The 27,282-nt window shown below is 43.5% G+C and overlaps 1 protein-coding gene across 1 annotated transcript in view; it reads right to left on the reverse strand.

Moving 5' to 3' along the window:
* Positions 1-27,282, reverse strand: part of LOC122787233 (cell wall protein DAN4-like) — a 1,236,685-nt gene that overhangs the window by 1,128,931 nt on the left and 80,472 nt on the right. The window lies entirely within an intron of this gene.

Consider the following 27,282-nt stretch of genomic DNA (forward strand, 5'->3'; position numbering starts at 1 on the left):
AGTCGGCGCAGACCTTGACCACATCGGCTCCGACATCTTACTCAGAACCGACACCTTTATTGTTGACTCCAGTTTTGTCGGTTCCAGCTTCGGCACAAACAACCACTTCGGCACTGATCCCTGTGTCGATGCAGACCATGACCTCGGCACCGATGACTTCTTTGGTGCAGACACCAGTAGTCCAGTCTCTCTCAGCACTGTTGTTCTCGGTGCAGACTGGTGAGATGGGCACAGAGTTTGCCTCTTCTGTGGACAGGCCTGTTTCTCCCTCAGTCTCCGTGAGGTCCACTAGAAGTCTTTCCGAACATGATGTGTTGTGTCTTGTGGATCATGTGCTCTTGGCTAGAGGTATCCCATTCCCCAGGAACTATCCTTCCTTGGGAGGTGATCACCCATCTCCAAAGACCCCTTCTTATTCTCCTCCTTCATTGCCTTTGAAGTCCATGGATATAGCATAGTCTTCCCCTTCTGCGGTTCCCTTTATGGATCTCACTAAGGAACCGCAGTTGCCTTCATGGCAGGAATGTTTTGCTATGACCCAGGATGTTAGTTGTGACACGCATAGTTTGCTGCTCCACAGCCATCCAGGGACTCCGGGTCGGCATGCTGAGCCACTTAGGGGAGGGGTGACCCCTGTCCTAGACATTCACTCCTCTTCAGGTGGATCAGCTTTCCATCTGATGGAGAAGGCTTTCGCTGCTGCTGGTGATACTGGACTGTCTATCCCTCCACCCTCCTCTGGTACACTGGTTTCACAAGTCGCACTGAGCGGACACCGGGTGCAAGGGCCTCAGGACATATTCCCACAGGAAACCCCTTTTTTGCCATCTTCCCCAGCTTCTTGCGCTGAGGAAATCCACCAGAAAAGTTTGTGTAAGAGGAAGCACATGGACTCCACAGAGGAGTCCCTCACTAAAGACACAGATTTTGATGAGGGGGAAGGATCCCCTCAGTCACCCTCTGAGGTATCCTTTGGTGATATCCTCGAAATCCTGAAACAGAGAGGTGACTGGCAGTCTTCTAATCCGACCTCTGAGGAATCTATGTTCCTGCAGGCCTTTCGCACATGGCCCCCTACCTCCTTATTACTCCACCTGCCGATGAACTTATCCAGCTTATCGTGCAGCATGCTTGGAAGGTTCCTGACACTGTCGAAGCTATTCACCGGAGGCCAGATAAGATTTTGTCCCCTCCTGCTACGGATCCCCATTGGTCAAAAGGTCTTTCTGTGGATGCTTTGGTGGTGACGGCCACAACAAAAAAGGATATGGCAGAAGAAGAAATCCAGACTGTCCATCCACCTAACAAAGAGTCCCGGGCCCTGGAGAGAATAGGGAAGCGCACCTTTGCATCAGCGACCTTTGCTATCAGGTCTCTGAATTGTATGGCACACTTTAACAGGCTTCAAAGGGATCTGATTTCTGAGCTTTCTGAAACCTTGGCTGGTGCCGTGTCTGATGAGGTCCATGACAAAGTGGCCTCTCAGCTGGCCACCATTGAGTCAATATCTAACTCCTCTATCCGACTGATATCTCATGCATCAGATGGAGCAGCCAGAGCAGCGGGTTCAGCTGTGGTCTTGAGGCGACATGCCTGAATGCACTTGTGCAATTTCGTGGAACCCTTTAAGGCTTCCTCTCTTAACGCTCCCATTGAGGTCTCCTCACTGTTTGGACCCCAAGTTAAAAGCACACTGGTCAGATGTGAACAAGGCAGTAAGACCCTTTCTGCCATAGGTGTCCATTATTCTTCCCCTCAATGTGCTTTCTCCCGAAACCAAAAGAGTGGGAAGATATGGTTCAAGAAATCTCAGGGTCCTTTCCATGACACACAGGCTGAGTTCTCCCATAGAGGCAGAGGAGGAAATTCACAGAGAAGACGCTCCTTTCGGGGCAGAGGGGGTCCGCGTAACCAGGGTTCCAGGGATTCTTTCCCTGGCCAATCCTACCAACGCTCCTGAAGAGTGGCCCAACACCTTTCCTGTAGAGCTGGTTGGGGGACGTTTCTCCTTGTACCCTTCTGCCTGGCTAACCATCACCACTGATTCTTGGGTACAAAGGATTATAACTAGAGGTTATCATATCCCCTTCGATCTTTGTCCTGTCCCTTCAAAAAAACTTCCCGAATTTCCACCCAGTCAAAGGGAAGAAGCTGCACTAGAGATAGAAAAGCTGCTAAGAAAGAGAGTCATCCAAATAGTCCCTCCAGACCAGATAGGATCCGGATTCTACTCAAGAGTATTTTTGGTGCCAAAGAAAACCGGGGACTGGAGACCAATTTTGGATCTCAGTGTATTGAACAAGTTTGTGAGAGTACAAAAATTCCGGATGGTCACAATACAGTCTATCCTCCCACTTTTGGAAAAAGACGACTGGATGTGCTCGATAGATCTTCAAGATGCGTACTACCACATAAAAACACAAGACCAAGATGAAGCACAAACTAGTAAAAAGCGACCAGGATGTTCCGCGGTCGGGGTAAACCACAGCTAATGCACAATACTCTCTTTCACAAAAATGTCCACAGTTGTTACGTGCACCAATAAATCCACGCTGAAGAAGGTTTCTTCAAGTTTCTACAGCAATGATGGATATTTATTCTTTAAAAGCAGGTTCGAAAACAGATACGAACAACACAATCTACAATGCAACAATTACTGTTCAACAATTTACCCGGGTTTCGTCCACCAAGACGAACTTCATCAGAATGAATAAGCTAATTACTGCTTCCCTTAAATACACAGGTCCACCCAGTTATTTAATTAAGTAATTGTTTAACATGCTACTTAGGTCAATTTAATTAAAATATATAAAAATATATATAAATAAACATAATAAATAAAATAAATATAAAACACATATAGTACTTATAAATTCACTATGTATATTTGTGTAATTGAATGAAAAAATTACAAAAATATATTATACAAATATGAAATACTAAGATCAGTCTATTACTAATATTATATTGTAATATGTGTTAAAATATAATATATAATGTCTATAAATATTTCTCTTCATTATACATATATGTATGTGTAATACACTACCCTAGTATGTGAATACCATTCATAATTGAACATATGTACATATCTTGTGAAATGACTTATACCACTGTATTTGTCACTCCTTTGGATTTTAATAAATGCCTGTACATTTCCTAATCTAATGTGTTGTAATATACATAAAGGGTATATTAAATATTAAATATTAAATATATTTCACCTCTTTAGTTACTAACTTTACTATTATTATTTTTACTTTATTTACTACCACATAAAAGTGGACAGGCCATCAAGAAGATTTCTGCGCTTCTGTGTGGGAGCCAGTCACTACCAGTTCAGAGTACTGCCCTTCGGACTCTCTACAGCCCCCAGAGTGTTCACAAAGTGCATGGCAGTTGTCACAGCTCACTTGCGACTTCAAGGATTCCAGGTGTTTCCATACCTAGACGACTGGCTCATTTCCACCCCCACCAGACATCTACTGGAAGAAGCCCTGGCATACTCTCTCCTTGCTGCACAAAGGCTAGGCATAACCATAAACCAGCAAAAATCCAATCTCACCCCATCTCAGTCGACAGAATTCATAGGGGTTATCTTGGACACAAAGAACTGCAGAGCTGCTATTCCAGAGCACAGAATTTTAAGGATAAAGCAACAACTGATTCCAATCCTTTCAAGGGAGAAATCCACGGCTCACTCGGTTCAACAGTTGTTAGGTTCCATGGCAGCCTCCATCACCATTGTTCCCCTGGCCAGGTATCACATGAGGTGTCTACAATGGCTACTGCTCACCCAATGGTATCCCTTCAGCATCCTCTTTCAGCCATGATTCGAGTAACCCACAGGTGCAAACAGGATTTAAATTGGTGGATGACACACAATCTGTCACAATGGTCTCTCCCCTTCTCCCCCAGCAACCCAAGGCCACAGTGATCACGGGCGCCTCCCTGATGGGGTGGGGGAGCTATGTCAGGGACAGACAGTCCAAAGCACTTGGTCCGAACTGGAGGCCCATTTGCATATATATGTTCTAGAGCTGAGGGCGGTGCTTCTGGCGTTGCAAGCATTCCATCTCCTGCTGTCATCTGGGACAATTGCAATTCAATCAGACAACATGGCAGTGGTCTGGTACATAAACAAGCAAGGTGGAACCAAATCTTACCCCCTTTGTCGAGAGGCCATGAGGAAATGGCAATGGGCGATGGCTACCAACCGTTTTCTTCTAGCAACGCACATTCCTGGGAGTTCCAACGTGATAGCAGACAGACTCAGCAGGTGCATTCTTCAACCTCACGAGTGGTCCCTGAATCCCTTGAAAGTGGCGGAGATCTTCCACCGCTGGGGCCGTCCTTGCTGCGATCTCTTTGCATCCCCGACCAACTACAAATGCAGCAATTACTTCGCCCTGATTCCCCCTCCGGGACAGTCACCCAGGGACGCTCCTGTCCACGATTGGCCCTCGGGTCTTCTTTACGTAGTCCCACCCTTTCCCCTCATTCCCCAGTTTCTTAAGAAAGCCCATCAGTTGAAGAGCAAGGTGATCCTCATAGCACCATATTGGCCTAGACAAATTTGGTTCCCCTTCCTTTGGCCTCACCTGCTAGATCGACCATGGATTCTCCATCCAACCCTGGAGTTGATCTCACATCCACAGAACCTGATTCATCCCAACTTGAACAGCCTGAAGCTCACGGCTTGGCTATGCCAATTCCCTTGACTGCCAGGCAGAATGATCTTTCTTTACCAGTACGTGACACTCATTGCATCTCATAAGTCTTCCACTAGAATTACTTATCTGAGCAAGTGGAAAAGATTTACCTGCTGGCTGAAAGATAAACAAGTAGATACCTTCTCAGCACCAGTGTCGATAATACTAGACTATCTGGCCGACCTTTTCCAATTGGGTCTATCGGCTTCTACCATTAGAGTTCATTTGGCTGCAATTTCTAATTTTCTTGAGGGTGTCCAAGATTCCTCTCTTATGTCCCACAAATTGTGCAAGACCTTCATAAAAGGTGTGAATCATCTGAAGTCACCTTTTAGAGAACCTATTCAATCATGGGATTTATCATTAGTTCTACAAGCTCTGACAATGCCACCTTTTGAACCAGCCTCTTCTTGTGACCTCAAGCATTTGTCATGGAAAACCTTGTTTTTGGTCACCATTACTTCTGCCAGACGTATTTCTGAGCTTCAAGCTTTATGTATCAAGAATCCATACTTGATTTTTCATAGAGACAGAGTGTCCCTGAGAACTAATCCATCATTTCTGCCAAAAGTGATCTCTGAAATGTCCATTAATCAAACCATTGAATTGCCAGTTTTCTTTCCCAATCATTCAAACAGAGGAGAGTATTGCCTACATACCCTAGATATCCACAGACAAATCCATTTTTACTTAAACAGGACTAGGTCCTTTTGTAAATCTGATCAGTTATTTTTGGCCTTTTCTGGACCTAGATTAGGATCTGCTGTTGCAAAGGTCACATTAGCTATATGGTTGAAGGACTGTGTGACCTTTATTTACACACAACGTAATATCTCATTGCCTACTACCATGAAAGCTCATTCAACAAGGTCGGTGGCAACTTCTGCTGCCTTCCATGCCAGAGCTTCTTTACATGACATCTGTGCAGCTGCAACCTGGTCTATGCCTCATATCTTCATCAATCATTACAAATTGGATTTGGCCTCCAGGGGAAGAGCATCTTTCAGTTCTATGGTGCTCAGGAATGTCCTTACATGAGAGCCTCCCAGGAATAGGGGTAGCTGGGGACTCTGTCCCATGTGTAAGGAATGAACGAGGAATAACAATATCAGATAAAGAAGTTTTGTCTTACCATAACGTTCCATCTGTATTGTTAATCCTCGTTCAGTCATTATGACCCTCCCTCCTTCCCCCTCCTGTGGTTTCTAGTGGATCTCACCATCCAGTTCTCTTAGGTTATTTGACCAGAGGTAGCCTCTACCTTCTTTGACTTGCAAACTCAATCTGAGGTAACAGGGAGAGGAGGGTTGTGAGTAAGAGTTTAGCATGAGAGTTTGAAGCTGACGTGAGCTTGGAAAATGGCCGGCTCAGTTCCGACCTCGGAACCGATACCCATGCGTAATGACTGAACGAGGATCAACAATACAGATCGAACGTTATGGTAAGACATAACTTCTTTTTCTAGTTCATAGTAACTTGCACATTCCTCATTTTTAAGTAGCTTTGTTTCTGCTATGCAATGGGCATTTCTATTTTGCCTTCAGATTTTCCCATTACTTAAAATAAATTATTCAAAACCCCAAATGGATAAGAAAATTACAGTCAGCTGCCTGTCGGGTGCCAGGATCCGCTACATAATGCATGCACTCAAGTCACCCCACAACAAGTACAAATACGACTCTGTCATTGTCCATGCTGGAGTGAATGACTTGAGACGTACCTCCCTGAACTACATGAAGAGAGACATGGAAGAGCTCTCGGATCATATGGCCCAGGCAGATATGACCCTAGCCCTGAGTAGCATCCTGCCTTCACCCAGAATGATACCACAGTATAAGGACAAAATGACTGACTGCAACAATTGGCTAAGCTTCTGGTGTCATACAAAGGGGATCCAGTATCTGTCTGCCTGGGAAGACATAATCGACAAACCACGATGCTTTGCCACAGATGGTCTGCACCTGTCACCCCTGAGATTCAGGTTACTGGCTAAAGCTCTTGCCACCCCTATAGTGCCTTTTCTAGGCAAGGTTCAAAGGACAAAACCACCACCATAACAGATACAAGCATGCAAAATCTGAAGGTAATGCTACTCAATGCTAGAAGTCTAAACCTCAAAATGCACTCTCTCGAGGCATTCCTAAAAATTGAGACCATCGATATCTGTGCAGTAACTGAGACTTGGTTCAAGGCTCCAGAGAACACCCCTGCAATACCAGGCTACAACTCTTACCATACATTTTGGCCACAAAACCAAGACCGAAACACTAAAGGTGGAGGAGTGTCCATATTCACCAAGGATATTCACACCTCCAGGCTAGTTGCCCAACACAATGCATCTGAAATTCTCCAGGTGCAAACTAACACTAGGTAAGATTGCAATCCAAACTGTAGCTTGCAACAGATCCCCCACCATGCCCCAATATTCTCACTACACCTTTCTAAACATACTGGAAAATATTAAGATACAACCAAACACCCTAATACTGGGTGATTTCAACTACCCTGCCATTAACTGGGAAAACTACTCGGGTACCAACTCCTTTTCCCCAACGGTTCTTGGAATTCATAAATTCCAACGCCCTGGATCGACTAATCCATTGTCACACCAGGGGCTCCAATATCCTAGACCTGGTCATTACCAACATGGGAGATAGATGCTCCACACCAGTGGTCACCCCCTCATTGGTCAGGTCTGACCATAAGCAAATCACCATTGACATCCACATCCCACCCCAACCCCCCAGTAATGAAACCTCCTTAAACTTCTCCAAAGCCATCTTCAGGCTACTGAAGTTAGAAGTGACAAACTTCATGACACCCATGCAGACGGGATCTGAAAGTTTGACTGCAGAATCTTACACTAAGGCACTGTACGAGCACATCCGCTCGTGCATGAATTGTGCCATCCCAAATAGAAATAAGATGCTCTCCTCCAAAAAAAAGGAAGCCAATCTGGTGGTCCCCTGCTCTAAACAAACTATACAACAGAAGGAAGAAACTGTTGCAGAAACAAGGAAAATCACAGGATGCAATAAACTCCCTCACCAGCCTCAGTAAGAAGCTGAGATCCCTCATAAAATCCTTCAAAGCTAGTTATGAAAATAAAATTGCCAAAGATTCCAAAGACAACCACAAAGCATTCTATAGTTATGTCAAGAATCTAAATGGCAATGCTCAGATCTGCTCTGAGCTTCAACAGAATGGCATTAGATATACTGATCCCAAGGATATTGCCAATATCCTGGCAGATCAATTTAGTGCCAACTTCACCCCCCCCCTCTCACCCCCTAAAGGACCCATCTCAGTACCAAAAGATTGCCAAATTCCGGTAATCACGGCCACACAGGTAGAAATTGCACTCTCCAAAGCTAAGAATACAGCATCTATGGGACCAGATGTCATCCCAGGCTGTGTACTACATGAACTACAAAATGAATTGGCACCTCACCTAAGTGTCATGTTTAATCATAGCCTCACCTCAGGCTTCGTGCCCTCCGAGTGACGTCCAGCTACAGTTAACTACCATCCCATCAGTCTGATTAGCCTCATCTGCAAGGGCATGAAACGCATTATCATGGAAGTTATAAACAAAGACATTGGCAACCTTCAAAACACTGGACCCCCACCCAGTTTGGGTTTGTGAAGGGCCGATCTTGTCTCCTGAACCTGACTGACTTCTTCAAATCAGTTTCGAGAGCTGTGGACGAGGATAAGGCGGTCCACACAGCCCATCTAGACCTCGCCAGGGCTTCAACACCATCCCCCACTCTGGAATCATAGATAAACTTACTAAGCTGGGCATTAATCCCTACGTCACTCGATGGGTTGCCAACTGGCTTACTGACAGAACCCAAACTGTAAAAGTAGCTGACTCCAAATCCAGCTCCAGACAAGTGACAAGTGGAGTACCTCAGGGTTCAGTCCTAAGACCATTCTTGTTTGGCATCTACTTCTCTGAAGTACAGGGCAACACTAAAGGACTCTGGCTAACAAAGTTTGCAGATGACTGCAAACTGGGAGCCATTATTGAATCCCCAAATGATGTGGATATTCTACAAAAGGGCCTTACAGAAACATTATCATGGAACTTATAAACAAAGACATTGGCAACCTTCAAAACACTGGACCCCCACCCAGTTTGGGTTTGTGAAGGGCCAATCTTGTCTCCTGAACCTGACTGACTTCTTCAAATCAGTTTTGAGAGCTGTGGAGGAGGATAAGGCAGTCCACACAACCCATCTGGACCTCGCCAGGGCTTCAACACCATCCCCCACTCTGAAATCATAGATAAACTTACTAAGCTGGGCATTAATCCCTACGTCACTCAATGGGTTGCCAACTGGCTTACTGACAGAACCCAAACTGTAAAAGTAGCTGACTCCAAATCCAGCTCCAGACAAGTGACAAGTGGAGTACCTCAGGGTTCAGTCCTAAGAACATTCTTGTTTGGCATCTAATTCTCTGAAGTACAGGCTAACACTAAAGGACTCTGGCTAACAAAGTTTGCAGATGACTGCAAACTGGGAGCCATTATTGAATCCCCAAATGATGTGGATATTCTACAAATGGGCCTTATAGAAACAGATGCCTGGTGCCAGAGCCATGGGCTCAAGCTTAATGCCAAGAAATGTATAGTTATCCCCTTTGGAAAAAAACATGTACCCATGAATTATCACATAGGTGACAGTACACTAAACATCGAAAGTGTGATGAGTGACTTAGGGACACAGGTGGACAGTGGTCTCACTTTCCATAATCACATCGCCACAACAGTTAGGAAATCCTTCTATGTGGCACACCTCATCACAAAGGTCTTTTCATCCAGAAAAAAGAAGGTCATTGTCCCACTGTACTCATCTCTCATTAGACCTATTATAGAATCTAATGCCCCGTTTGGTATGTACCTCACAAGACATCTGCAACAGCTGGAAAGGCCACAGAAATACCTCACTAAAAGAATCACAGGCCTAAAGCAGATGCCATATGCTGACCATCTAAAAAAACTCCAGCTATACTCTGTGGCATATCGTCCACTCAGAGGTGATCTCTGCTTAACATACAAGACCATGTCAAACCCTGAGCTGTTGGACATGCTCCACTTAAAGAAATCCCAATCCCTCAGAGCCACACAGTCCAGGGATCTAAACCTTATCATCACAATGAACAAAACATGTTGGAGAGATAGGTTCCTTACCCAGAGACTCCCCATACTCTGGAATAGACTGCCCATACATGTCAAGCAGAGCGCCTCCTTGGCCCTCTTCAAAAGGAACCTTGATGATTGGATAAGAGATAGGAAATTCACCCTGGGGATCATATCAGTCACCCTGCCAGACGGGTCCAGAGAAGTAAATATTGTGGGAAGAAATATCCTGGGAATTGTTATGGCTAGGCTTGTATAGGCCCTAGGGCTGATAGCCTAGTACCAACATTCAGGAAAGTACAGTTTTGTACCTACCATAAATGTAGATGTCCGAACTGGATAGCATCTGCAGTCATAACAAGTGGGTTGTCCTGTCGTCAGGCAGCCCTGCAGTCGGCCGGATTCCAAAGTCCGGGTCCGGCTTCGGCTGATGTCGCACTCCACCCGACGTCATCTCTGTTGGTCTTCGGGTATAAAAGCATCAGCCGACGCCATTTTCCTCAGTGTTTCTTGCCCCAGATGCCAGTAGCCCTCTTGCAGGCTAAAAATTTGGATAGATGCCAATGTTTCCAAATAGATAGAGGTAAACACAACAATAAGCATATATGTACATATATACAAACAAATACACCATAAAAGACTCCCCAACAGCTAGCTATTAGGAGGGTAAACACCCTAGGAGTACCACAGAGGGAAGGAGGGAGGGTAATCCTGACTGCAGATGCTATCCAGTTCGGACATCTACATTTATGGTAGGTACAAAACTGTACTATGTCCTTCATGGATGCATCTGCAGTCATAACAAGTGGGTAGAATACCATAGCCAACAAGGGGAGGAGGATAAAAGTAGATTATGGTGTGTTTAGGATCCCTTGCAGTACAGCAGTGGCAAACCCTGCTCGGGATCTGGAATATAGAGGCAAATTATAATGCTTGGCAAATGTATGCACGGAGGTCCAAGTAGCCGCCTCAATAATGTCTTTGGTTGCCACTCCTCGTAAGAAGGCTGTGGTAGTGGCTGTTGCCCTTGTAGAATGAGGTCTTATGTTCTGTGGAATTGGTTTTCCATGGAAGGAGTAACAGTATCGTATGCAGTTTCCTATCCATTTGGAGATTGTCTGTTTGGAAATAGCTTTTCCTTCCCTTCCTGTTGCATAGGCTACAAAAAGTTGGTCAGTCTTTCTGCTGATTTTGCTTCTGGCCAAGTAGTAACGTAGCGGTCTATGTACATCCAAGGTATGCAGTGTTCTTTCCCTCTGTTTTGTGGGTTGGGAAAGAAGGTAGGTAGGTGGATTGCCTGGTTCAAAGACACTCTGGATACCACCTTGGGCATAAATGTAGGATTAGTCCTCATGGACACTCTATCTTGGTGGAAGATTAGGAAGGGTTGCACTGCCATTAAGGCCTGTAGTTCTGAAACCCTCCTTGCTGAAGTTATTGCCAGTAGGAAAGCAGTTTTCCATGACAGGTGTTGTAGGTCTGCTGTTGCTGCTGGTTCAAAGGGTGATAGTGTCAACTTTTCTAGCACAAAGTTTAAATCCCAAGCTGGTAATGGTGGTTTCCTTGGAGGTTTTACATTCTTGATTCCTCTGAGGAACTGCCTGAGCAAAGGGTGCGAAAAACAGGTGGATCAAAGCTGTATTCTGCTGAAATAGCTGATGCATGTATCTTGATGGAGGAGTAGGACAGGCCTGAATGAAGAAGTTCGGCCAGATACTCCAGAATGTTAGGCATATCTATGTTTGACACATCTTTTCCTCTTTCCGTACTCCAAATGACAAACCTTTTCCATTTTCCAGCATAGTTCCTTCTTGTTGAAGGTCTGCGTGCTTCAAGAATAATGTCTTTAACTCTTTGGGAAAGTTCTGGATTAGCTGCTGTTATGTGATGTTCCATGCAGTCAGTTGCAGCGTTTTTAGGTTTGGATGTATGATGTTGTAGTTGTTCTGAGTTAACATCAAAGGCATCAGAGGTATTGGCCACATTTTGTTCCGAGACATGCTCTTCAGTAGTGGGTACCAGTGCTGTCTTGGCCAGTTTGGAGCTATCAGGATTATCCTTGGACATTCTTCCTTGATTTTTAGTAGTACCTTGTGTATCAAAGGAAGAGGTGGGAATGCATATGCTGTTAGGCCTTTCCAGTTGAAGGAGAGTGAGTCCACTTTCCATGCTAGTGGGTGGAATGTCCTTGTGCAGAATTTTTGAGCTGGTGATTGAGAGGTGATGCGAATAGGTCTATCTGTGGCATTCCCCATTTCTTTGAGATGGTCTTGAAGATGTCCGGGTGCAGTTTCCATTCGTGGGCATCCAAGTGGTTCTGCTTAATATGTCTGCTAGAGTATTGTCTTTCCCGGTACAAATATTGCCTGTAACTGAATGTTGTAGCTGAGTGCCAGGGTCCACAGCTCCAAGGTCATTCTGCATAGGGGGTATGAATGAGTGCCTCCCTGTTTGTTGATGTACCACATGACTGTGGTGTTGTCTGTCCTTATCATCAACTGGCCCTCTTTGAGAAATGGTTTGAACTTTTGGATTGCCAGTTTTACTGCCAGCATTTCTTTTAGATTGATGTGCAGGCGAAGTTGATCCTGTGTCCACAACCCTTGCACGCATTTGTCCAGCATGTGGGCCCCCCATCCTAGGTCTGAAGCGTCTGTTGTGATGGTCTGGCTTGGTTGACATCTGCGAAAGGGTAGGCCTGGGTTTGACTGGCATGCCTGAGCCCACCATAGGAACTCCTGTTTTAAGCATGGAATTAGTGGGATTTCTGTTTCTAGACTGTGTCTGTGTTGGGACCATAAATTCTTTAGGTACCACTGTAGTTTCCTCATATGTAGTCTGGCAAATGGGACCAAGATTATGCATGATGCCATGAAGCCCAAGGCCTGCAGAACTTTTCTTGCTGTTAACTTGTTCAGTTTTGTTAGTGCCAAGAAGTAAAGAGGAAGTTCTTTCTGTTTTTCTGTAGTCAGGAATGCCATTTGTTGTACTGTGTCCAATTCCGCGCCCAAGAACGTCCTTGTTTGGGATGGTATCAGCCTTGACTTTTGTAAATTGACTGTGTATCCCAGTCCTTGTAGCAAGTAAATGACCCTTTGTAAATCTGTTGTCAGCTTGCTTTTGTTGTCCCCTTGTAGCAGGCAGTCGTCCAGGTATGGGTAAATTTGAATTCCCTGTAGTCTGCAATGGGCGATTACTGATGCCAGGCATTTTGTGAATACTCTGGGCAGTAGATAAGCCAAAGGGCAATGCTGAGAATTGATAGTGCTCTGATCCTGCAAGAAATCTGAGGTATCTTCTGCAGATTGGTCGAATGGGGACGTGCAGGTATGCCTCCTTGAGATCTAGAGTTACCAGCCAAGACTCCTTGCCCAGCATGGGAAGAAGTTGCTGTAGGGTCAGCATTTTGAATTTTGGGACAATGATGTATGTATTTAAGGTGGACAGGTCGAGAATTGGTCTCCAACTTTTTCCTTTCTTGGAACTAGGAATAGTCTGGAGTAGAACCCTTTCCTTGTTCTGCTGTTGGCACTCTTTCCACAGCTCTCATGTTTGCTAACTCCATTATCTGGCGTAGAGCCTCTGTTTTTGATTTGGAGGTAGGTTTGGCATTCCTCTTTGACTGGTAAAGTGTGGAAGTGAAACCGTAACCTTGATCTATGGTTTGTAAAATCCACTTGTCTTTTGTTATGTAGTGCCAGTTCTTTGAAAATAAGGTTAACTTTCCGCCTAGAGGAGCTGCTATTTGTTCCCTGGTAGGCGGATTTAGGATTAAGTCACTGTGGTTGTGCTGATGTAGTGGCAGTGGCTGTGTCTGTGCCTCTGTTGTTACCTTGCCACTGTCGTCCTCTGTAGGCACCTCCTCTGGATTGGTTTCTGCCTCTGGAGCGTCTATTCCTGCCCCTTTGAAATTTTGTGGAGTCAGGAAAGGACCAATTTTTGGCAGGCCAGTTCCTGCTAAACCTTGGGGTTGAACCTGCAAGAAATCTTTAACAGTTTGAACAGATTTTGCCTTTTCTTCCATTTTCTTCATAACCTGCTGGGCAGGTGTACCAAACAAACTTGTCTTGTCCATAGGAGCATCTAGCAACTTAGCTTTAACATGATCCGGTAAAGCTTGTTCTTTAGCCATGCATGCCTTCTTATCACTGTGCCTGTCATGGCTGATCTAAATGAAGCCTCCAGTGCATCATAGCCACATTTTAAGGAATGGTTGCTAACCTGTTGTATGTTATTTACCATCTCTAATACATATTTCTTATCAAGAGATTCATCAGTGGTTAGTTTTTAGTTAACTGATCAAGCATAAACTCTTGGTATTGTATCATGTGAAACTGACAGTTTAAAGCTCTAGCTGAGAGAGTAGCTGAAGTGTAGACCTTTTACCCCATCTGTCTAATGACCTTGCTTCCCTTTCAGAAGGAATAGGGTTTTAGCTGTGGTCGCGGCTACTGCCTTGGGACCCTGGGATATAGTTTCTGGGTCTGCAAGTGGGGCCTTGTAAAGGTGGTGATGAGTATCTGGCACCCTGTAAAATCTGTCTGGTTTGGCAGGGGCTGGGGTAAAGAATCTGGAGCGGAGCAAACATCATTGAAAGCATCATCCACCACAGAGAGAACAGGAGGTATAGCTAAGGGCCTGTGCTGTGGGAGGTGCAGAAAGGTCCTAAGTCTTTTCTGGAGTCTGAAAAATCCTGTTGCTGCCATTGGAACTGTTCTCGCATGGCATGCAAGGTTTCCCCAAAGGAGAATTCTTCTGGTGGGGAAGCAGCTGGAATGGATTCTTCAGCATCAGAATCTTCAAAATTGGAGAAGGGAGCCTCAGGCTGGTCAGTTATGTCTGATTCATCAGCAGAATCATCAGAAGACACTGGCTCAGGGCTCTGCCCTAGGTCTCTTCTCTGGGGCTGAGAGGCCCTGTCTGGGTGAGATTGAGATCCTCTAATTAAAGAAATTAAATCTTCTGCCAAAGAAAGCATTTGAGAACTAGAAGAGGGCCTGGATGTGGGGGGTTTAACAGGCACTGTTTTAGAAGTCTTGGCTGCTTTAGCCCTGGCGAAGGCCTTAATGGACATGGCAGCAGGAGGCCTAGCAGCACCACGTGCTGGGGTAGAGACATCCAAGGGAATGGTGTCTGATAAGTCAACCACCTTAGTGGGTAAAATTTCTGAGGTCGATTCAAGAGTTGTAGCAGGGGCCTCAGTTGTAAGAATAGGTTCAGCTGTACTTTGATCAGTTTTCTCGGTTTCAGCCGAAACCGAGACACTCGCGGTTTGCTTTACCGTGGTTTCGGCCGAAACCGCGGTCCGCGAGTGTCGGTCTTTATCTTTGCGTTTTTTGGGGGTAGTCGGAGGATCCGGCGGCATAATGTACGCAAAATCAGAACCGAAAAACTGTTCTGCAAACTCCGACCGACGCCTAAGCGTTCGTCGGTTGAAAGAGGCACAGGCCGAACAGGCTGCTACGTCGTGGGCTGGGCCTAAACAAGGCAGACAGTAAGAGTGGAAATCTTTATGAGGTATTTGTTTCCCACAGGTTAAACAATTGTTAACTTTTTCTGACATCGGCTGAGGCAAGAAAGAGTCCCCAACGGGGTACTTAGCTTTAGAAGTCTTCGAAGTAGTATTCGGTAGAAGTAATCTCTGGATCCGACCGACCGGCACTTGCGAACAGCTTCTGCTTCGGGCGCCACGCGGCAAGAAAGACTGAGGAAAATGGCGTCGGCTGATGCTTTTATACCCGAAGACCAACAGAGATGACGTCGGGTGGAGTGCGACATCAGCCGAAGCCGGACCCGGACTTTGGAATCCGGCCGACTGCAGGGCTGCCTGACGACAGGACAACCCACTTGTTATGACTGCAGATGCATCCATGAAGGACATCCACAGAATTTACACAGATAAGCTTTCAATAATGTATGTATAATGTACCATGTCAAATTTTGTTATGTATGTTTTAGAAGATATAAATATAATTTAACCCGTCCATGCAAGGGCACTTTTAGATGTGGGTCATGTGCACAATGTTCATACATTGTGCACGATGAACAAGTAATCCTTTTGGCGAAAAACAGGACCATCAGGGCTACAGCATATTACAACTGCAATAGTCATGGGGTAGTATATTTGGCGATTTGTTCAATATGTCCGGCATATTATGTGGGGAAGACTGAGCGTACCCTAAAACGCAGAATTTATGAACATATGCATGATATACAAATGGAAAACAACACTAATGCTTTGTTCAAACATATATCTGCATGCCCCACAGCCAAATATAAATTTTTTGTCCTGGAAAGTGTCAACAGGGACCCAAGGGGTGGGCCATCAACCATCTCTTTCCTGTCTTTGAATGGATCCAGTATTTTCAACATGCATTATGACATTATGATTACCTTTTTCATAGCTAGTCTAATACCTGCACACAAGATTCAGCTTTGCTTATAAGTGGACCAAAGTAGTCTCCAGGCAGAATTCCACATGCACACAACATGAGAGTACAGTCAGGTTTACAGAGCCTTACTGAATGGATGAGCATTTATCTCTTAAGTAATAACCATCACTCAACAGGTAGCTGTATGGGGCAGCAACAGCACACAGGAGGCTGAAGGCCCTGACCTACAGCTGATCCAAACTGAGTTATCTGTTCAACTGCAGGCAGCACAGCTCAGATAAATGACACTACATTCATAAATCATACTTTTTAAACATACAGATTAGCTCAAAATTCAAAAGTGAACCTCAACAAGACAACACTACAAAAGAGTGCAAATGGGGAGGGGGCAGAAAACAGTTTCCTTCTGTTTCTTTAGTTTTTGTGCCATTTTCCGAATGCCTGTTTTTGTTAACAGGCAACATTACCCACACACCAACAATAAGACAATAGCACAAATAAACAAAAGAATTATATATATATATATATATATATATATATATATATATATATATATATATATATATATATAAAAGAAAGAAAGAAAAATCTGGAGTCACACTTCATAAATAATTAGATGGGCCAGAGAAAGTGAGAAAGAAAGGAATGTCATCTTGGTATGACTGACAATATGAGCTTTAAGACCATACTGAAGAATTGGCCTTTGGCCTTTAAAGCACTAACTAGTTAAACTGCTTCAATTATGTCATGCAGGGGGGGATCTAATACTGGTTTGATCTAAATTAGTGTTCATATACAAAAGTATATTTATACTGCCAGTTTGGATGAACTTGCATTTAGTAGTCAGTCACTTTTTCTTTGTCACATGTGAAGCATTAATTGTACTACCTAGTAAACTAGGCACCAAATAATGCATTATATTCTACATGCAAACTCTGTTGCTACTGTAAGAAAGTGATATTATACACACAGTTGCATTTTAGATGAACAAATTCTTACAATTTGCAAGAATGACTGTAAGAATAATACTTTGTTTAACTCTGGACATAGACTAGATAATGTGTTGCTGTTTCAGTTTATTTTCAAACTATTGTTGCTAACATATTTTCTAAAAATGTTACAGCAGTTGAGCAACATAAGATACATTCTGTCAATTTGTCTCACAAACTTCAGACTGATTTGGTGGAGGGAACTGTAAACAGAGTTCAGAGTTCTAGTGCTGCTACACCTGACAACTTAAGTGCATATTTTCTGAATACAATTAAGGACTGCATAACCCCTTAAATTACTTACTGGTGGTGTTGCTGCGGTAGCATTGTCACCTCACAGTACGACGCTGTCCGGTTCGATTCTCAGCTAGAGCGTCTTCTGCGTCGAGACATGCGTGAATGGGTGTACCTTCGTTGAAGGTTGTGCGTCAGGGCTGGTAACTCGGCACGTAAAAATCAACTACCAATCATTAGCGGACCGGAGTTCTGCTGTGGCGACTCCTAACCGGGAAAAGCCGAAAGACACAACAACAACAACATTCATCATGAATATAAACAAACCGTATCTATCTTCAGTTTGGAGACCACTTTAATCATCCCAGTTCAATGAGAAGGAAATATGCTCAGGCCATTATAAATCAATGAGCCTAACTTTCATTCTAGGAAAATGTTTTGAAAGGGCATTGTTAACATGTACTGAGGTGGACAAGTTCCAGGTCACAGATACTTCACAAAATGGTTTCATTTATGAAAGACCATGTATTAAAAATGTGACTGATTTTTATTCAAATGTTGACATAGGTTTACTGCTAGATGCAGTGTTTTTGGATTATAATAAAGCTTTTGATATTGTACCACATTATCCAATTATCAAAACATCACAAGCTTGGACTGTAAACCCATAAATTATTCAATGCATTGTGGAATGGTTAACAAGACTCTTTAGTGGCAAATTAGGGATGTCAAGTCCCGTTTCTTTGAGATTCATAGAGGAGTACTCCAGGTGATCTATGCTAAGAGCTTTCCTGTTTAATGTGTGTATGTCCACAGTGCCTAATTGTAAGGCGGTACTGGTGCTCAATTTTAGCAGATGATGCAAAACTAACAGGATTTGCTATATCTCTAACAAACCAAGATATAATACACAGATTTTCAAATAATCTATATCTCTGATCAAATGAACATCAAGTTGGGCAATGTAACAGAGGTAAAACTATGTATCATGGTTTATCAAATAATAAATACTGTTATGCTTTGAATAAAGGAATTTTGGTGTGTTGTATTGGATGTAAAGCTCTGAGTTTTACGATTAACGGCAACCTTGATGCCTCTCCTCATGTTAATACAACAGTCAAGAAAATGTACTCTTTAATCAAAAAATCATACTTCCGTCTATTAACTCAAAATGCAAGGAGGTCATTATACCACTGTAAAAGACTACAGTTAGGCAAATACTAGGGAGTATAGGGCTGTTTTTTTGATTTATGGTACACAGGATGTGAAGAAGTCTGAGTGAGTCAAGAAGTATTATACTAAACATTTAGCTTTATGTGGTAGATTGTCCTACAGTAGTAGAGTGAAGTTGCTTAATATCCACTATTTTTTTAATTAGGGATATGACATGAGATTATAAATGTTTGGATACAGGGCAAGTTTAACTTCACTGAGTTGTGCTCAGTGAAATGGCTTCTTGTTGAATTATAAATTGACAATGAGTATGGCTGCTCTTTTCTCACAGAGGCTAAGGTCCTCTTTGAGAAAAACTTAGCTAGCATAGCCAAGGATAACCATAACACCTTTTACAGCTACATACATAGCCTAAAAGGTAGAACTCAAGCATGTGCTGAACTAGTGACCAATGGTAAGACACACACTGACCCTACAGAGACAGCAAACCTGCTACAAGATAGGTTTGGTGAAAATTTCACCCTCCTATCCCCTCCAAATCTGTCACAAACCTTACCCCAAACTTCCCCTCTTACTACATATCTGAAGAACAGATCATCAAAGCCTTGTCCAAGGCAAAAACATAGCCTCTATGGGACAAAATGGCATTCCAGGCTGTCTTCTAAATAGGCTAATACATGAACTAGCATAATCATTAAGTACCCTTTTCAATCTTAGTCGAACCACAGGCTTTGTTCCTGTGGAATGGAGAACAGCAACAGTTATTCCACTCCACAAAGGTGGCCTGGCAACAGACCCAGGGAATTACAGACCCATAAGCCTGACCAGATTCATCTGTAAGGCCATGGACTATATCATTATAGACCTCATAAATAAAGACATAGGTGACCTCCAAACTCTGGATCCTACCTAATTCGACTTTGTCAAAGGCAGATCCTGCCTGTTAAACCGTGTGGATTTTTTTGAAAATGTAACCACGGCCATTGATGAGGGCAGATCTGTGCACCCAGCACACCTCAACTTGGCAAAGGCTTTTGACACAATCCCGCATTCAGCCATTACCGATCAACTTAGCAAACGGAATGTGAACTCCTTTGTTGTAAGATGGGTTTCTAACTGGCTCACAAACCGGACACACACTATCAAAGTGGGTGACTCTGCATCAACCAGCAGACTTGTTATTAACAGGGTGCCACAAGGGTCAGTGCTGGTCCCCCTTCTGTTTGTATATAATTCTCAGAAGTTCAGGTCAAAACTAAGGGTTTGTGGCTGACCGAGTTTGCAGCTGACTGCAAATTGGGTGCAATTATTGAATCCCCAAATGATGTCAGTATACTTCAGGAGGGTCTTATGCACACCGACGACTGGTGTCTTAGTCACAGTCTCTGAATGAATGTAAAGAAATGGATCATCATTCCCTTTGGCACACAGTATGTCCCCTCACACTATCAAATCAACAATACCCTAAGTACCCACAAAGTGATAAGGGACTTGGGTTCACTAGTTGACTGCGACCTTAACTTTGACCACCATGTGTTTACTATCGTAAGGAAGACTTTCTAGTAGCACACTTGATTAGTAAAGGCATCAGCTAGAGAGCACAAAAAGTTATAACCCAGCTATACTTGGCACTAATCTGGCCTATAATGGAGTATAATGGCTCATTCAACACGTACCGTACAAAGCACCTGCAGCAATTGGAGAGACCTCAGAGGTTTCTAACAAAGAAGATCAAGGGACACCAGCATGTGCATACACAGACCAACTAAAGTCCCTGTCACTTTACTCTGCATCATATAGAGTTCTAAAGGGAGACTTATTCCTGGCTTACAGAGTAATCTCAGACCCAAACCTAATGAACTTGCTGCATATCCATAAAACTAATAGGACTAGGACCATCCATTCCAATGACCTATATATGGTCTGTGACTTAAATAGGGCATGCTGAAGGGACATATTTATCTCCCAGCAACTGCCATGTCTTTGGAATAAGCTACCTATTCATGTGAAACAGAGCACCTTTATGATACTGTTCAAAAGGAACCTGGGCGAGTGGATGGGGCACAATAAATTCTTACCGGGAATAGCACCCACAACCTTCTTGGACATGGGCAGTCATTACTAAATACAGTCTTGGGTAATAACTTAACATTTCTGTGGCATTATATTGGGAATAAATGGCTAGGCTTGAAATGACATCTGGCTCGATAGCCTAGTGCAATGTGTACTTGTATTTTACACTACAAAGTTACAGTATAGGCTGTCTCCTTCACAAAAGCAATACTTTGATGTAAGTCATGTTTAGATATAAATTCTGTCTGTCTATGAGATTTAATAACTTAACATGATGAAAAACAGCAGTTGAAAAAAAAATAGAAGCATGCAGTCTGGTGATAGCTATACATGCATGACCCATGTAGTCTCCTCTGTTGATAAACTGCATACCACTTAACCAACAGATGTATTGTTGTCCTGTCTCACCCTTATTCTTACTAGGTTGAATCTGGATCCGATCAACTTGGCCTTGTACACAAGCTCAAGGTCTTCCACTAGCTCGTGGCTAAACCCTATCCTGTCATGCACTAGGAGAGCTCCCCAGATCTTGTTTGCCACTATACAAGATCAGGTGCTCTTCTTTCTGGCTCTGGCTAAGTAGACTCTTCCTCTTTATATTTGAAAGAAATGGTTTGTTCTCTTATTAGCTTTTTCTGCCTAATAACTTCTTAAGTGAATTGTTTGCGTTTCTGCTGTTTCTGTGGTTAAACTGCTATTGGCCATCGTTTTTCCCGTTAGGCCTTTTCTCCCTACCCCAGCTTTAAATTTTAAATATCATTTTAGTTAGAGTGCTTTCTTTACCCTTTTATTGTTTTTTTTTAGGTTAGTTTGTTTAAGTTAGAGGACTGGCTTAGCCCATTTAAGTTAGAGGGCTTTCCCCCTCCCTTTTTTCTAACTCCTCTAGGCATAGCACATTTAAATTAAAGAGCTGTGCCATCTTTTACCTTTCTATTAGACTTGTTCTAGGTTAGAAATTGTTATTCTCTTTTAAAAATAATAATAATAATAATATATGTATATTTAATACTATATATTCTGATTGTTAACTGTATTTTTTTTGTTGATTGGTGGTTACAGTATCTTCCAAGGATTCTAAACCCTCTGGGTTTAAAAAATGTGAGCAAGGTGGACAAAAAATTGTCCCTTACTGATAGGCATACCATTTGTGTGTACTGTTTAGGAGCTGCCCATCTCCAAAGACCTGTTCGATTTGTCATTCTTTTAGTCACAGGGCTCTGTTGGAGAGGAGGAACAAGTTAATTCTAAGAGGCCTACTGAAAACCCCCTTCTCCGAAGCAATACATGAAGGTCCAGGTTCTTCTAAGTCTGAAAGTGATAACAGCCTTGGGAAACAGTCCAACAAGAGTTTTATTAAGTGCTTTTCTTCCAGTTAATAAAATGAACTTCTTCAGATACCAAACAACAACTACTCTCAGATTTAAATAACCCTCCCTGGTGGTCATGTGGTTAACACTCAAATAAACCTCCCACTTCATTTTTAAATGTATACAGATATAAGGCGGTGATACAACAACCATGGAGTTAATTCAGTATTTTAATTGCACTACAGATTTTTTGCAATTTACGTTTAATTTTCAAAACAATGTGATCTCATATCTGGATGTAAAACTCAGAAAGGATAGACTTAATGGTAGATACGTTGCGAGACTCTTTAGGAAGAGTACTTATTCAAACTCTTTCCTACATTTCTCAAGTGCACACCCCCATACCAGAAACCCACAGTAGTTAAAGGCTAACTTTTAGAGTGGCAAAGGATGGTGTCAGTTGATGATGACTTTAATTTAGAATGTGAAAAATTGAGGAATATGTTTCTTAGACAGGGTTATCCAGTTAACATGTGATTTAACAGATTTAACATGTGAGGTAGGGACCAAAAGAAATAATGGTTTTTAAAAACCAATTTTGAGCAATAAATTGATTGACCTCACTTCTAATGAAACTCCTATCATCCCTTTAATTCACAGACTGACTTAAATGACCCCAATAATACCAATTTCACCATGGGATTTATCATGATATTTAGTCCGGATTCTGCATATATGAAGCAGATTGTTATCAAGAATTGGAACCTCATTAGTGAGGACAAGTTTATTATGGACAAAGTAGAGGATTGCCCCAAGTTTATTTTCCGAAAGGGCAGGAACCTTAAATACCTACTTGAAGGGAATGGGGTGTCTAATTCTAGGTATCCTGGCATGTACAGATGTGAGGCTTGCACATATTGTAAATATATGGATTTGGGCAAGTCATTTAATGTAAATGGCATGAAATTCAACAGTAATAGGAGATTCAGTTGTAACTCAAAAATCGTGGTTTACCTAGCTAAGTACCAACATGTGCTGCCTATTATGTTGGCAAGATGGAACACAAGTTCAAAGTATGTGTCTATGAACATCTGTACAGCATTAATGGAGGCAAATCTGAAAATGCACTAGCTAAGCATGTTCTTTTGATCAGAATCATAGTTTTAAATTTTGTATCATTGATCAGATTGTTGCTGACCCAAGGGGTCGACGTAGTGCATTAAGATTAGAATGATTAGAACTATTATGGCAAATACATTTAAACTCATATAATCACCCTGGACTGAACAATTTTTATTCTATTTATTGTTTATTAAAGTTAAAAAGATTGGAAAGCTAAGTTTTATTATATATATGTTTTTGCAGTATATACATTTTTATATATATTCTTGTTTTAACAAAATCTTTTATAACCTTTCATATTTGTCATTTCATATTTTTTTTTATATATGAGTACACATTTAAAAAAGAAGGGGGAGGTTTGAGTGTTAATCACATGACCACTAGGGAGGGTTATTTAAATCTGAGAGTAGTAGTTGTTTGGTATCTGAAGAAGTTCATGTTATTAACTGAATGAAAAATACTTAATAAAACTCTTGTTGGACTGTTTCCAAGGCTGTCATCACATCTGGATTATTTCTGAGTGTTTCACCATTAGGATTTTGTCTTTTGCAGTTCTTCTAAGTCTGGCCAGTCTCCTTCTTCTAAGTCAGTTAAGTCTGGGAAGAGATCTTCATCTTCCAGTGCTCCTTTGGAGCCATCTAAAAAGGTGTCCAAAGTTTCCGCTCTGGGTCCTATGGCTGTCGGATCTGAGAGGCCTATTACTTCGGCTCCATCAGTTTCGGTGCCAGTGGAGTATCAATTGCAGAGCCGGTCCCTTGAACTGGAAACGGTATCCCCCACTCTCAGGTCACCATTGATCCAGCCCTCCAAATCTCCTGCCACCTCAACTCAGTCTTCCAGGAGTATGTCTGATGATGACATCCATCTTGTGGTGCAGAGGCTGTTTAGGACACTGGTGCTTGCCAAGCTGTTATCGGATCCAACCCCGAGGGCTTTGGATCTGACCAAATCCTCGCCTCCTGCATCGATTCCTCCTCCGAACTGACCACAGAGCTGGAATGTCCGGAGCTGAGCTTGGTGGAACTGTCGGAACTGAGACCTATCACAAGATCTTTGGATCCCAACACTGCCCCGATGTCCTTGGTTCCACTGGAACTTGAGGAGTCTAGGAGCTGACGCTCTCTAGTCAGGTCCAGGGAGGGGAGTCGGATCGGACAGTCATTGGATCCGAATTTGCCTGACAGGGCATCGGCTCAGGTGAGCTTGGCTCCTACCTCAACCTCAGAGCCATCCTCCTTGGTCCCGGGCATTCCCTCTAGTTCTTCAAAGTCGGGGGTTTCCTTGGATCAGAGGCAGGGGGCTTTTGAGGTGATGAGGCGAGTGCTGACTCCACAGGCAGGTCCACTGTTATCTCTGGACATTCTTCCCCCAAAGGCACTGGTGTCTGCCTCTATACCCTTACATCCACAGGGACGCGGAGATCCTAAGCCTGAGGATGTCCCACTGGGTGCACCCCACTCTTCTGAAACCTTTCCAGAATACCCCTCTGAAGAGGTCCCTCAGAAGAGGTTATGCAAGAGGAAGCATTTAGACACCCAGGAGGAGTCTGTCACTTCGGATACAGACTTCGATGAAGCTGAAGGGTCCCCACGGTCGCCTCCTGATGATGTCTCCTTTGGAGACCTCTTGGAAATACTTAAACAGAGAGGCAGCTGGAAGTCCACCAACCCTTCAGCAGAGGAGTCTTTGTACCTGAAGGCTTTTGGATCTCACCCTTCCTCCACTTGGGTGTCTCTGTCTTTCAATGTACTTACGGATTTAATTTCTCGAAAGGCTTGGGAGTCTCCAGATTCTGTAGAACCTGTTCCTCGGAGGCCAAATAAATTCATTACTTCTCCTTCGGACAAACATTTTCTAACTAAGGGAGTCCCAGTAGATGCTATGGTGGTGGCAGTCGCCACCAGGAAGGAACTCTCAGTGACATCTTCTTCTGTCCATCCACTGAACAAGGAGTCTTGCACGATGGACAGATATGGAAAGCACATTTTTTCTTCACTGAAATTTGCTCTTAGGTCGCTGAATTACCTCACTCACTTTTCCAGATTACAGAGAGATCTCCAGAAAGAGCTAGGAGATGCCCTCCAAGGTTCAGTAGCTGAAGGGGTGCCAGAGAAAGTTTCCTCTTAGCTCTCTACCTTAAATTCGGTGGTCAACTCCTCCACGAGACTGATTTCTTATGCAGCAGATGGAGCGAGCAGAGCAGTGGGTTCAGGGATTTTCCTAAGGAGACATTCTTAGATGCACTTGTGCGACTTTGTGGAGCCCTTTAAGTCTTTCTTTGTGAATGCCTCATTTGGTGACTTGTCCCTGTTTGGGCCTAAAATCAAGGACATGCTAACCAGGTGTGAACAAGAAGGAAAGACTCTCTCTGCCGTAGGAGTCTATTTTTCCCTACCTACCAGACCTTACCCCAGAGATCAGAAAGGTAGTGGGAAAATGTGGTTTTGAAAATACCAGAGGCCTTTCCAAGGCACACGTGGTGATTCTTCCCCGGGGGACAGAGGAGGAAGTGGTAATGGAAGATGCCAACCACGCAGCAGAGGGGGTCCACAGAATCAGGATGACAGAGAATTCTTCTTTGGTAAGCCCTTTCGATGCTCCTGAAGGGGGGCCTGCCTGTCCATCTCTGGAGGCAGTCAGGGGCTGCTTACCTTTGTACCCAAAAGCCTGGCTGACAATAACAAAAGACAAGTGGGTAGAAAGCATCATATCCAGAGGTTACTCCATACCATTTTCCTGCTCCCTCCCAAACATAAAAAAGATCCCAAACATTCCACCCAGTCAAGGGGAACAGACAACTCTAGAAATTCAAAAGTTGCTAGACAAAAGTGTCATCCAAATAGTCCCTGGAGACCAAATAGGATCTGAAACTTACTCAAGGTTCTTTTTAGTTCTAAAGAAAACAGGGGACTGGTGGCCAATTCTGGATCTCAGCAACCTAAACAATTCTGTAAAAAAGTCAAAGTTCCAGATGGTGACACTGCAGTCAATATTCCCATTTCTGGGACAAGACAATTGGATGTGCTCGATAGACCTCCAAGTTGTGTACTACCACATAAAAATGAACAGGCGATCCAGGAGACACCTGCGCTTTCGGCTGGTAGCCAGCCACTACCAGTTTCGGGTTCTGCCTTTTGGCCTCACTACAGCCCCCAGAATGTTCACCAAGTGTATGGCAGTAGTCGCAGCTCACTTGAGACGCGTAGGATTCCGAATGTTTCCATACTTAAATGACTGGCACCTAACTGCACCACCAAGCATCTACTAACAAAAGTGACACACACCACCTTATAGCTCTGCTCTCACCTACCGATCACAATAAACTACAAAAAATCTACCTTGATGTTGTCTCGGTGTATAGTTTTTATAGGAGCAGACCTAGATACACAAAAATGATGGCCAGAATTCCTCCAGAAAGGGTATAGGTTCTTCAACGTCAGGTCTTGAATCTCCTTTCCAAGAAAAAAGTGCAAGCAAAGACAGTCCTAAGACTCTTCGGAACCATGGCAGCAGCAATAACCTTAATTCCCTTAGGATGTCTGCACGAGAATTCTCCAATACGTACTGTCCACTCAGTGGTCGATGCAAGAACTGCCCATGTCCCACAAGATATTGCTAACTGAATCTTGCAAAAAAGATCTTTGTTGGTGGCTTTACTCCACTCGTGACGTTAGGTCAACCCTTTGTACTTCCCCAACCATTAGCCACAGTGAGCACGGATGCTTTCCAGATAGGGTGGGAGGGGGCATTATATGGGAAAGACAGTCCAAGGCTCTTGGCAGGATCTTGAGGCTCATTTGCACATCAATGTCCTAGAGATGAGTGCGGCGCTTTTAGCAATGCAGGCATTCCAGGACACTCTTCCGCTGGAGACTATTTCGATACAGACAGACAACAAAGTAGTTGTATGGTACATAAACAAACAAGGAGGAACCAGATCTTACCCCCTTTGTTGGGAGGTCCTGAGAGTATGGAATGGGCAACCTCCTCCCAGTGCTTTATGATAGCAATGCACATCCCGGGAAAATCCGTGATTGCTGACAGACTCAGCAGAGCAACTCTGATGCCTCACGAGTGTTCCCTAAAACAGGAAGTGGTGGAAGAGATTTTCCGCAAATGGGGCCAGCCTTGCTG

This window comes from Protopterus annectens, chromosome 13.part0 (genome assembly GCF_019279795.1).
Source record: "Protopterus annectens isolate FY-2018-M chromosome 13.part0, PAN1.0, whole genome shotgun sequence".
In the NCBI taxonomy this organism is placed as follows: Eukaryota; Metazoa; Chordata; order Ceratodontiformes; family Protopteridae; genus Protopterus; species Protopterus annectens.